General features: G+C 58.3%; 1 long non-coding RNA gene across 1 annotated transcript; it reads left to right on the top strand.

The window, feature by feature from the left end:
- Nucleotides 1-1,574: 1,574 nt before the first annotated feature.
- Nucleotides 1,575-13,174, top strand: LOC144330884 (uncharacterized). Its single transcript, XR_013397503.1, has 2 exons — nt 1,575-1,745; nt 12,828-13,174. It is a non-coding gene; the product is annotated as an uncharacterized LOC144330884 (long non-coding RNA).
- Nucleotides 13,175-13,701: the final 527 nt, after the last annotated feature.

The raw sequence follows: 13,701 nt of genomic DNA, 5'->3' as shown, positions 1-13,701 counted from the left end.
GTGTCTGCAAAGGTGCCTGCCCCAGAGTCCAGTCCCTGTCCCACCGCAGCTTTGCAGCTCACACGCTGCCAAGACCCAGGCCTGGAAGCCGCTAAGCCCAGAGGTGAGCTGGAGTGAGCGGAGCAAGAGGAGCTGAAAGGAACGGATCCTTCCTTTTCACTGGGGCCAAGGCAATGGGAGCCCACATGCCATGTGTCCCCAAATATGTAAGTTTTCAAAGGAGCAAAAAAACAGTTAAAATAAAATACTGTTGACAAGTATACCATCAACACCACAAGAAAAGCCTGGTGTTCATTCAAATTCCAGACTCCTTGGCCTTCATGCTGGGAGATGGCTGCAGAGAGAGCCAGTCCTAACCCTGGAGCTTGCCTACCCGCGACCCTGCATCCTGCATGGCCCCCACCTGGGCGTCCAGTCCCACCTTCCAGCCTTGGAGTGGGTGCCCAGCAGCTTGGCCTGGCTTCCGAGGGTGGATGGAGAAGAGGACCCTTGGGCTCTCGGGTCTGTGGAGAGGTCGGGGAAGGGATTCGGGCCCTCAGGGGCACCTCGAGGGCACAGGTCCAGACAGACGGAGGGTATCCAGAGTGCTCCAGACAAGGTGATCTTGCTGAGGGGACGGCAGGGGGGAAGCGTGTTCAGGGTAAAAGGCAAGGCCTGGGAAAGGCTGAAGGTGAGCGTAAGTGTCTCATGCACGCGGTGGAGAGGACTGGAGCCCATCCCAGTGTGGAGGGCAGACAGGACTGGAGCCAATCCCAGTGTGGAGGGCAGACAGGACTGGAGCCCATCCCAGTGTGGAGGGCAGACAGGGTGAGGAGGGAGGGGTGGAAGGAGACCAGAGGGGGAGCCATCCTGAGGCAGGGAGCCGTCGGGGGTTGGAGGAGAGACTCCTAGGGGATGTGAGCTTGTGAGCTGCTGCCCCTCAGCCTCCAGAACCCCAGAGAGACCCTAAGGATAGAAATGGGGCCAGCCTCACTGTAAACAGGCCATGTCCCGTGCCCCCAGAATATCCCTGTCACCCCACAGTCCCCCAGCCTGGCCTGGGGTTGGATGGGTAGTGATTCAGACATGGCTGGGCTGCCCTGTGCACCCTGGCTCTGCCACTGACCCAAGCTAAGCCTACCCTAGACAGGCAACACCACCCCCAGAAACTTGCCAGGAATGCACCATTCCAGGCCCCACCCAGTCCTCCACAGCCAGCATTTCGACCGGATCCTAGGTGATTTGTGGGCACACTAAAGCTTAAGCAGCACTGGCTCACAGTTTCCAGTCTCCGGTGCCTCAGTTTCCCCATTAGAATGGGTTTGGTGACCCCTGCTTGCCCTGGTGCAAGGGAGAGTGCAGAGGGGAGGGGGCCGTACATACTCAGAAGCAGTGGGGAGGGGGCTGTGCATACTCAGAAGCGCTCTGGGCAGTCCCCCCAGGCTGCAGAGGCAGAGCCATGGCCCTCTGAGAACTCCCAGGACAGGGCCGAAGCTGCAGGGAGTAGGGGCCCAGAGACTCAGGACCAAGGGACAGCAGAGTGGGGCACAGGTGTCTTCTGAGAGTCCTGGAGGTGGGGCAAGTGAGGCCTAGTGGTGTGAGTCAGGCCAGCCCTGCTCTCCCCAGCGCACCTTCCGGCTAAATTACCAGGTCTGGCTCAGTCGGCGGCCACCATATAAAGGCACCTTCGCACTGTGGCTCCCAGTCCCTGGCGATGAGGCTCCTCCTGGTGCTGCTGCTTCTGGCTGCTCTGTGTGCTGCCCTGGGTAAGATGCTGGCCACCCCCGGGGAGGGATGGGGACAGACTGGGCACCCCGGGGCCGGGCGCTGGCAGGGTAGGCTTTGCCAAGGACCACCAGCCTGGGCTGGGGGCTGCAGGGAGTTGGGGGAGGCCTCTTCCTACAGGGAGAGCTTCTGGGGTCTCTATGGCTTGTGTGGGGAGAGCCCCCGTGCTGGTCCTGGGCTCCAGCCTGGGTTCCGTCCCCCCTTTCCCAAGACAGAGGGGAATTCTTGGGATGTTGGACTCTTAGTGCTAAAACAGGAAAGTTCTAAGAAAACCAGGGTTAGTTCATCACCGCCCTTCTAGCCCCGCTCTACCTGGACCTTGATGACCTGGCTTTGGGGCCGGAAATGGGGCCAGGAGGCGGGGGCTGTGGGTGGAAGGTGATGGAGCGTGTGATTATCAGCTGAATAACTATCAGCTAGGGATAATTAGCCCCATCAGCTTCTCCCGAGCGTGGGGTGAGGGTAGGGGAGAAGGGGGGAGGGCTGGGGACTTAGGGGAGCAGTCCTAGCTTGAGGAGGGGCCCACGGAAGGCTGGAAAGACAGATGGAGGGGCATCAGGAAAGTGCAGAAGTCAAGGTCAGGCTGCCCAAGCTAGGGTGCCCCGTTCAGATCCCTTCATTCCTGTATGGAAGGGCACGACACCTCCATATATCAGGGGACAACCATGGGAGAGAAGGGGCCAAGGGTGCTGAGTCAGGACATGGGGACACTGGCCTGGGACACCTGTGCTCTCTGGGGCTCACTTAGCTTTTCTGGGAGGTTGGCCCATATGATGCTGACGGTCAGACAGCGCCTGCTGGGAGCTGGTCACTGCTCCCAGCATCTAAGGAGGTGACCCCTTCATTCCCACCACAGCCCGAGGGCGTAGGGACTGCCAGGATCCCTACAGAGAAGTGGCAGTAATGTGAGGTCCTTGTTCAGAGGAACCTAGGAGTGTTTCCCAGCCCCACCAGCACCAGGAACCCAGCTGCAGGCAGGGAGAGCAAGGATGGTCAGGGTCGGACCCCAAGAACATGGATATTAGCTGCACAGGTGCAGAAGATGCCATCCATGCAGCAGGCACCCGCTCTGAAGTCAGAGCAGGTGTGCTTTGCCCAGGGAACTGCTACAGGACATCCCCATCAGGACCATCCTACAGGAAGCCTACAGGGCACCCCCTACATAAAACCCCTACAGAACATACCTAAAAGATACCCCTACAGAACACCCCCTAAACAACATCCCCTATAGAATACCCCATACAGTACACCTCTACAGGACATTCCCTCCAGAGCACTCCCTACAGGACACCTATACAGAATATCTCTACAGGACACTCCTACAGAATATCCCCTACAGGAAACCCCTTCAGAACACCCCTACAGGATCCCTGTACGTGGCACGCTTCAGGACACTCCCTACAGGACACCCCTTACAGGAAACTCCCACAGGACACCCCTTATGGGAAACCCCTAAAGGACACCCCTACGATACACCTCCTACAGGAAACCCCTACAGGATACTCCCTACAGGGCGCCCCTACAGAACACCTCCTACAGGACACCCCTACAGAACATTCCCTACAAGACACCCCTACAGAACACTCCCTACAGGACACCCCTACAGAACACTCCCTACAGGACACCCCTACAGGATACTCCCTACAGGACACCCCTACAGAACACCTCCTACAGGACACCCCTACAGAACATTCCCTACAGGACACCCCTACAGAACACTCCCTACAGGACACCCCTACAGAACACTCCCTACAGGACACCCCTACAGGATACTCCCTACAGGACACCCCTACAGAACACCTCCTACAGGACACCCCTACAGAACACTCCCTACAGGACACCCCTACAGAACACTCCCTACAGGACACCCCTACAGAACACTCCCTACAGGACACCCCTACAGAACACTCCCTACAGGACACCCCTACAGAACACTCCCTACAGGACACCCCTACAGAACACCTCCTACAGGACACCCCTACAGAACACTCCCTACAGGACACCCCTACAGAACACTCCCTACAGGACACCCCTACAGAACACCTCCTACAGGACACCCCTACAGAACACCTCCTACAGGACACCCCTAGAGAACACTCCCTACAGGACACCCCTACAGAACACTCCCTACAGGACTCACCTACAGAACACCTCCTACAGGACACCCCTTCAGAACACTCCCTACAGGACACCCCTACAGAACACCTCCTACAGGACATCCCTACAGATCATTCCCTACAGGACACCCCTACAGAACACCTCCTACAGGACATCCCTACAGAACACTCCCTACAGAACACTCCCTACAGGACACCCCTACAGAACACTCCCTACAGGACACCCCTACAGAACACCTCCTACAGGACACCCCTACAGAACATTCCCTACAGGACACCCCTACAGAACACCTCCTACAGGACACCCCTACAGAACACCTCCTACAGGACACCCCTACAGAACACTCCCTACAGGACACCCCTACAGAACACTCCCTACAGGACACCCCTACAGAACATTCCCTACAGGACACCCCTACAGAACACCTCCTACAGGACATCCCTACAGAACATTCCCTACAGGACACCCCTACAGAACACCTCCTACAGGACACCCCTACAGAACACTCCCTACAGGACACCCCTACAGAACACTCCCTACAGGACACCCCTACAGAACACTCCCTACAGGACACCCCTACAGGATACTCCCTACAGGACACCCCTACAGAACACCTCCTACAGGACACCCCTACAGATCATTCCCTACAGGACACCCCTACAGAACACCTCCTACAGGACATCCCTACAGAACACTCCCTACAGAACACTCCCTACAGGACACCCCTACAGAACACTCCCTACAGGACACCCCTACAGAACACCTCCTACAGGACACCCCTACAGAACATTCCCTACAGGACACCCCTACAGAACACCTCCTACAGGACACCCCTACAGAACACCTCCTACAGGACACCCCTACAGAACACTCCCTACAGGACACCCCTACAGAACACTCCCTACAGGACACCCCTACAGAACATTCCCTACAGGACACCCCTACAGAACACCTCCTACAGGACATCCCTACAGAACATTCCCTACAGGACACCCCTACAGAACACCTCCTACAGGACACCCCTACAGAACACTCCCTACAGGACACCCCTACAGAACACTCCCTACAGGACACCCCTACAGAACACTCCCTACAGGACACCCCTACAGGATACTCCCTACAGGACACCCCTACAGAACACCTCCTACAGGACACCCCTACAGAACACTCCCTACAGGACTCACCTACAGAACACTCCCTACAGGACACCCCTACAGAACACCTCCTACAGGACACCCCTACAGAACACTCCCTACAGGACACCCCTACAGAACACTCCCTACAGGACACCCCTACAGAACACTCCCTACAGGACACCCCTACAGAACACTCCCTACAGGACACCCCTACAGAACACTCCCTACAGGACACCCCTACAGAACACTCCCTACAGGACACCCCTACAGAACACCTCCTACAGGACACCCCTACAGAACACTCCCTACAGGACACCCCTACAGGATACTCCCTACAGGACACCCCTACAGAACACTCCCTACAGGACACCCCTACAGAACACTCCCTACAGGACACCCCTACAGAACACCTCCTACAGGACACCCCTACAGAACACTCCCTACAGGACTCACCTACAGAACACTCCCTACAGGACACCCCTACAGAACACTCCCTACAGGACACCCCTACAGAACACCTCCTACAGGACACCCCTACAGAACATTCCCTACAGGACACCCCTACAGAACACCTCCTACAGGACATCCCTACAGAACACTCCCTACAGGACACCCCTACAGAACACTCCCTACAGGACACCCCTACAGAACACTCCCCTACAGGACATCCCTACAGAACACTCCCTACAAGACATCCCCTACAGGACACTCCCTACAGGACACCACCTACAGGACCCCCTACAGGACTCACCTACAGGACACCCCTACAGAACACTCCCTACAGGACACCCCTATAGAACACCTCCTACAGAAAACCCCTACAGGACACTCCCTACAGGATGCCCCTACAGGACACTCCCTACAAGACATCCCCTACAGGACACTTGTACAGGACACCACCTACAGGACACCCTACAGGACTCACCTGCAGGACACCCCTACAAGATACCCCCTATAGGGCACCTTTCTCGCTGCCTCCACCCCTAAGTCCTGATACAAAAGGCTCAAAGATGTCTTTCTGGGCGGCACAACCTCCAAACCAGGATGTGGTGTTTCTGGCTTCTCCACCCACTGTCACATCCTGTCACACCCTGTCACAGCTCCTGGGGCCTCACACCCTGAACAATCTGGCCTTCCCTCTTCCCTGCTGCACTTTCTGTCCAAGTGTCTCTCCTCCAACTACAAATAGAAATCCATCCACCCATGTCCTTACAGGGCCACCCACTCCAGGAAGCCTTCCCAGATCTCCCTGCCCTCTATCAAAACTGTTCCCTCTTGGCCAAGTGTCTCCCCAGGGCATCCATGGTACCTTGCCCTTCTTCCATTCAGGGCCCTGAGACGGTACATCTCTCAGCCTTGCCCATGGAGCCCATGGACCCAGTCCTCAATGTCATTGGAAGCTGGGGGCAACCACACAGCACACAGGTGCCAGCCAGGAACACAGACCACCCATGTTCCTCCCACTTGCAGCCTGGACCAGGGCCTGGCTGCAGACCCCTACATGGCTGGGGTATGGGCATCACCAGCAGGCTTCAGGCAGATAACTCTCTCAACAGCCCTTAAGCACCTACTGTATGTGAAGTCCCCAGAGCCACACCTGCCCTAGGTAAGGCAACCCAGCTGCTTCTGGCTTCCCTGTCTGGAGCTCCCTGCAATCCTTTCACAGTAAAGAAGTGTGGGCCAGGGGCCAATATTTTGTGCATTTCATCATTTCCTCCTCCAAAAAGGCCACAGCATGGGCTGTTATTACTCTCATTTTGTAGGTGAGGACACTTTGATTCAGATAGAAGATGGGGACAGTAAGAAGTATAACACCTCTGAAGACACCCCTCCTTGTACACATCATGATGCCCCATCCCTTCTTCTGTCCACCATTTGCCACTCTACCCATGCATCCTTCCATCGACTCACCCATCCACCCACCCGCCCAACCACCCTTCTGTCCACCCATCCAACCATCCACCCTTCCACCCACCCACCCACCCATCCAGCCTTCCATCCATCCATCCACTCTTCCATCCACCCACCGACCCACCCATCCACTCACCCACTCACCCTTCCATCCATCCACCCACCCATTCACCCTTCCAGCCATCCACTCCCACATTTATCCACCATTCACTCTTCCACTCATCCACTCACCATCTACCCACCCATCCACCCACCCATTCACCCTTCCATCCACCCACCCCCCATCCACCATTCCACTTGTCCACCTGTCCATCCACCCACTCACCCATCCACCCACACACTCAACCACCCTTCCATCCATCCATCCAACCATACACCCTTTCATCAACCCACCCACCTATCCACCCTTCCATCCATCCACCCACCCATACATCCATCCATCCATTCACTCTTCCATCCACCCACTCACCCATTCCCCCCATTCACACTTCCATCCATCCACCCACCCATTCATCCACCATCCACTCTTCCACTCATCCACCAACCCATCTACCCTCCCATCCATCCACCCACCCCTCCACCCTTCCGCTCGTCCACCTGCCTGCCCACACAGCCACTCACCCACCCACCCACCCATCCACCCTTCCATCCATCTATTCACTCTTTCATCCACCCACACACCCACCCATCCACCCATCCATTCACCCTTCCATCCATCCACCCACCCATCCACCCTTCCACTTGTTCACCTACCCATCTACCCACCCATCCACCCACCCTTTCACTCATCCACCCGCCCATCCACCCACCCTTTCACCCATCCACCTTTCCATGCACTCACTCACTCATCCACCCTTCCATCCACTCACCCACCCATCCATCCTTCCATTCATCCACCTACCATCCACTTTTCCACTTATCCAGCCACCCATCTACCCACACATCTGACCATCCATCCATCCACCCACCCACCCATTCACCCTTCCATCCACTCACCCACCCACTCACCCTTCCATTCATCCACCCACCATCCACTCTTCCACTTATCCACCCACGCATCCACCTATGCTTCTGACCATCCATCCATTCACCCAACCAACAACCCCTCCACCCACCCATTCACCCTTCCATCCATCCACCCACTCATCCACCCACCTGAATACTCTTCCACTCATCCACCCACTCATCCACCCATCCACCCACCCACCCATTCACCCACCCATCCACCCACTCATCCACCCAGTCTTCCAGTCATCCATCCTCCCTTCCACTCTTCCACTTGTCCACCTGCCCATCCGCCCACTCACCCATCCACCCACCCACCCATCCACCCTTCCATCCATCCATCCACTCTTTTATCCAGCCACCCACCCACCCATCCACCCACCCATTCACCCTCCATCCATCCACCCACCCATTCACCCTCCATCCATCCACCCACCCATTCATCCACCATCCACTCTTCCACTCATCCACCCACCTATCTACCCTCCCATCCACCCATCCACCCACCCTTCTACCCTTCCACTCGTCCACCTGCCCATCCACCCACTCACCCATCCACCCATGCACCCATCCACCCTTCTATCCATCCATCCATTCGCTCTTTCATTCCCCCACCCACCCATCCACCCACCCATTCACCCTTCCATCCATCCACCCACCCATCCACCCTTCCACTCGTTCACCTACCCATCCACCCACCCATCCACCCACCATTTCACCCATCCACCCACCCTTTCACCCATCCACCCACCCTTTCACCCATCCACCTTTCCATCCACTCACCCACTCATTCAACCTTCCATTCATCCACTCACCATCCACTCTTCCACTTTTCCACCCACCCATCCACCTACACTTCTTACCATCCATCCATCCACCCACCGACCAACCCATCCACCCACCCATTCAGCCTTCCATCCATCCACCCACCCATACACTCTTCCACTCATCCACCCATTTATCCACCCACTCATCCACCCAACCACCCACCCACCCATTCACCCACCCATCTAGCCACTCATCCACCCACTCTTCCAGCCATCCACTCTTCCATCCACCCTTCCATCCATCCACCCACCCACCCACCCACCTAACCAGCCACCCCTTCATCCATCCATCTTATCTCCTGATTTAGCTGATGTGGCTCCACTACATTCTCTAGCATCCCCAGTCCTCTTCCCAGTGACAGCTTCAGAGGACAGGGAGGCAGATGTGTGCATGAGTTTACAGGTGCTAAGGAAGCCATGGGAAGAAAAGGGGCTAGGAAAACCCTTCGTGAGACCTGGGGCAGCCTACACCTGCCCCACACATACCCCTCCCTCATGCTGACAGCCTGGCATTCACACACACAGAACAAGAAGGGACAGAGGGAGTGGTCACCACCACGAAGTCCCTAGCCCTTTGGCCCATCCCAGGGAACTGGAGGCTCCCCTGGAGGGAGGGCGGAGGAGGCAGCTCTGAGGGGCAAAGCTGGGTGGGTTGGGAGCCTGGCGCTCAGCCCCAGCCCCAGGCTCACACTGATGGGTAGCACACGTGGCAGCCCCAGTCCAGGCCCTGCACTGCCACGTGTGCTGCAGCCACAAGCACTGCGAGTCCCTGGTGAAGTGCGCCCTGACCAACAAGTACTGTGTGATCACATGGGCCAGTGAGTACCTGGGCCAGGCCTACCCACCCAACCCTGCCCCACCGGGCATCTCCCCACCTGGGTGCCCCTGCCCTGCCCTGGTCCAGACCCTGGGACACCACTGCCCTCCCAAAAGGATCCCGCAGCATCCACACCCTTCAGGCTGTCAGTGGCAGCGGCTAATGCACCTATGTTCATCATCACATCTTTCTGCGGGTGTTAGAGGAAGCCCCACAGCTCCCCAGCAGGATCGTCAGAACAGGGCCAAGAAGGGGCTTTACAGCTTAAACCAGAGGACACCCGTTTAAAATACTAGGGCAGGAGAGAGCAGGTGGTGTGTATGCAGAAGCCTGGAAAACGCAGCCCTCCTGGAAGGTGCCCCATGTCCATCTCTGCCAGCCTCTGCCCTGGGTGCCTCTAGCTGAGCCTGGAGCTCTGCCCTCCTGATGACACCCTTTCTGTCCTCTGGCCTCCTGTGGACCCTTCTTCATTTAGATCTGGTTCTTCTGAGCTGCAGGCTGAGCGGGGTCCCAGAGCTCACATGTGGGGCAGTGGCAGTGACAGGCAGGGTCAGCATTCAAAGGCTGGAGGAGCCTGGGGGTCATATCTGAATCCTGAGGACCTGGGGAGGGCAGGAGGGAGGAAGCTCTCTGCAGAGGCAGTGGAGACCCTGAGAATGTAAAGCCTGGGAAAGGGCAGTGGGGCCAGAGACGGGGGGAACCCTGAACTGAGGAAGGTCCTGTCCCTGAGAAGGAAAGAGGCCTGGGATATGGTTGGAGGGGGAGGACTGATGGGCTCACACCCAGGACGGTCACATATGACCTGTGAGACCCTGGAGACAGAGTCACCCCTGAGCCTCAATATCCATGTCCGGGAAGGGGATGAGGGCTCTCTCTCCTGGTGGGTCTCTGTCACCGTTGGGATCATGTCTGTGGGGGCCTCTAGCCCCCATAAATCACAGCTGTTGTGGTTCTGGGGCAGCCCTCCCAGTTCCCTGTTCTGTGCAGGGGCAGGGGTGTTAGGCAGCCTCCCTGTGTGGTCCTGGGGACCCATCCTCTGGCCCGGTTTCCTACAAATCCCAATGACCACAAAGTCCCCTCCAGCTTGGACACAGAGCCACCCCATTTTACGGGGAGACACAGCATCCTTCCCAGGGTGCCAAGGTGCCTGGCGCTGCCCAGAGACACCAGCTGTTGCTCTCAAGGGCTAGGGGACACTCCTACCCCACTCTGGCCACACCTGATGCAGAGGGTGGCATGGTGAGAAGCTGCTCTTGCCTGCATCCCCCAACAGCTGCCCGCCAAGTGTATAATATGGGCCCCACACTGCAGTGGGCACTAGGCAGGAACAGAGAGGCCCGAAGCCCTGCCCCGTGGAGGACCTGCTGCGGGTGGTGGTCAGAAAACAACAACCCCCCAAGCTGCAAGCAAAGCCAGTTAGAGACGGGCCAGGGGCACTCTTCTCCCCAGGCGCCCCTTGCTGGAAGCCTCGGCGCTCCTCCCATACCCGCAAGGGCTGCTGTCCGCCCCCCGCCTCTCCTCCAGCTGGCCCCTAACTGTGCCTGCTTCTGTCTGTCCATCTGTCTGTCTGGCCAGGCAGCGTTTCCTGACAGAGATCTCCAGGGCCCATCCCCCAGGGGCCTCAGGCGTTACAGCCAAGCCTGACATGGGGTAATGGGGTGGCAGAACTGACACCTGGGGTGGGTAGCCGAGAGGACAGAGTGGACAGAAGGCGTCCTGAGCACACACCAGGGTCTAAAAGCCTCTGGCAGGCGCGCGTCCAGGCATGGGTGGGTAGAGGAAATCTACCAGGTGCCCTTGTACCCACCGGCAGTGACTTCAGCCGGTGACTCCGGGCCCTCGACCTGCTGGAGTCACTCCACGTGGGTGGAGAAGCAGGGGCTGCCTGGCCCCCTGAGGGTCTGGGGGCTAAAGAGAAAGGCCCCTGGGTTCAACACCAACAGGTGTCACTATCGATCCCGCAGAGCGCCAGGCCCTGAGTGGTTCTGTCTGACTTCTGATTCGCTCCCTGGCAGCCCAGCTGAATGTCCCCATTTCACAGGCGAGGAAACAAAGGCCTAAGGCCCACGCTCTGACGTGGCCTCACTCTCCCTGGAGCTCGGGGCCTTCTCTCTCCAAACCATCTGACCAGTGACTGGTGTCTGGGCCCGCCCCAGGTCTCCCCAGGGATTACTCAGAGGCGGGGCCAGCTAACGCTGCCTCTGCTCCATTTTACCCATAAAAACAAAGCTCCTTACTTAAGAACAGAGTGTAGGTTCACTAACCATGGGACTTACGTAAAGAACCGCACACTGGGCAAGAGGTAAGGGGTCCCTCCGGGGAACACCTGCCGGCTCTGATGCTCTCTTCAGTCCGGGAGCAGCTTCCGTTCATCCAGACCTGGCAGCAGCTCTGTCTCTCTGCTTTGCCAGGGCCGGGAAAGAGCTGGACAGAACATGGCGCTAAACCCTGCTAGTAACTACACGCAGCTATGACTGCTATGCATTCGGCACCGGCCGTGCAGCCCCACTGCTCTGAACGCTCATCAGGAATTCATTCCTTTAACCCAAGACAGTGGCGATGAGGAAACAGCCATAGAAGCCCCCAGTCCCACACCCAGCTTTCAACAAGAGGCCCCGTGGGTCAAGGTTACAGCTTCCAGAGTGTTCTGAGCAGTGTGGGTTCAGGGAAGCAGCTCCCCTTTACCCAAGGCTACTGGGCTCTGAGTGGCCCCCACGGCGCAGGTGCAGAAGCCAGGGGAGTCTCACACAGACAGCAGTGCTGCCTGAGGCTGCAAGCCTGCTCCTTCTTACCTGCTCCCCAGGGCCCCTGGCGGACCCTGCCTCCCTTTCCCTACAGGACATGAGCTTCTGCAGCTGAGCAGCCTGCCCCATCCTCATCCCTGACCATTTCCCGACTTGGACGAGCGTGGGACCTGGGCTTTTCCTCTGCTCCCTGAAACTCTGCAATGAGACTGGGGAGGGAGGAGCCGCTCAGTTGCTCCTGGCCCCAGATGTCATGGAGGAGCCTGGTCTGAGGGAAGACTGATCCCCTTGGGCCAGAGGAAGGACCTTGCCCACAGCAGACAGTCTGTCTGAAACCTGCTCCTCCAAGCTGCCACCCCAAGCCCCGTGGGCAGGGGCCTCCCCAGGGTCTCCCAGCACAGGCTGTGCCCATGATGCCAATGCGTCCCAGGCTTCGGGCCTCCCCGGGGCCAGGCAGCTGGCAGATGACACAGGGTACCCACAGAGTCTTCTCCTCTCTCCACAGCCAGCCCCGGCGGCATCCTGGTCATGAAGTCCTGCTCCCCGACGTGCTCCAACAGCACTGTGTCCTCCGACGGCTGCGCCCCCTCTGTGTCCTGCTGCCAGGGTAGCCAGTGCAACCACAGCGCAGCCGCAGGCCTGGTGGGCAGCCCCGGGACCCTGTGGGCCAGCATCGCAGCCAGCCTGCTGTGGGCCCTGCTCTGGGCAGCCCGGTGAAGCCCTGCGCCTGGAGCTCTCGGCACGGGTCCCCTGCAGCCTAACTGGCTCCCACACACCCCACCTGGGGCAGCAGGGTCCTAGTCTCAGCTGCCACGCTCCCTCCCTCCTTTGCCCAGGCCACACCCAGCCCCTCCCTGGCCCTGAAGAGAGATGAAGGACCCCACCCCCTTGGGCTCCTGCCCTGGTGAGGGAGCTCTACCCCTGAGTCAGGGAATCGCTGATGGGATGCCTCAGAGGGGATGCCTGCTTCAAGACCAACACCTGCAAGATCCTTTGCTGGGGTCCTGGGACCCCTGGCCAGCTGCGAGTGGGAAGAGCCCCCCAGTTCTCTCCAGCAGCCTCTATCACTATTTCGGAGGCTAGGGGTTGAGGCACTCGAGCCGGGGATTTCTCCCGCTCCCGTGCTCGGCCTGACAGAACTCCCGTGCCTGTGGCCGTCAGACCCTTTGGGCCTCCTCTTCTGCCCACAGTGGCCCTGGAAGAAAGGACACAGCTCAGGAGTTCAGGCATTGCATCCCTCTGACTCTATCCTCTCCGCCAGCCACCCAGTTCTCACCCCATCCCTCCTTCCCTCCATTCGTCCTTCCCTCCATCCATCACAAACCTGCCCAGGGTACCCTTGCAGCAGATACCCTGAGGAGGGGCCTGTCCCCAGGGCT

Source organism: Macaca mulatta, chromosome 8, assembly GCF_049350105.2.
Source record: "Macaca mulatta isolate MMU2019108-1 chromosome 8, T2T-MMU8v2.0, whole genome shotgun sequence".
Lineage (NCBI taxonomy): Eukaryota > Metazoa > Chordata > Mammalia > Primates > Cercopithecidae > Macaca > Macaca mulatta.
Note: the sequence above shows the minus strand (reverse complement) of the source record. Positions and strands in the feature narration are given on the sequence as shown.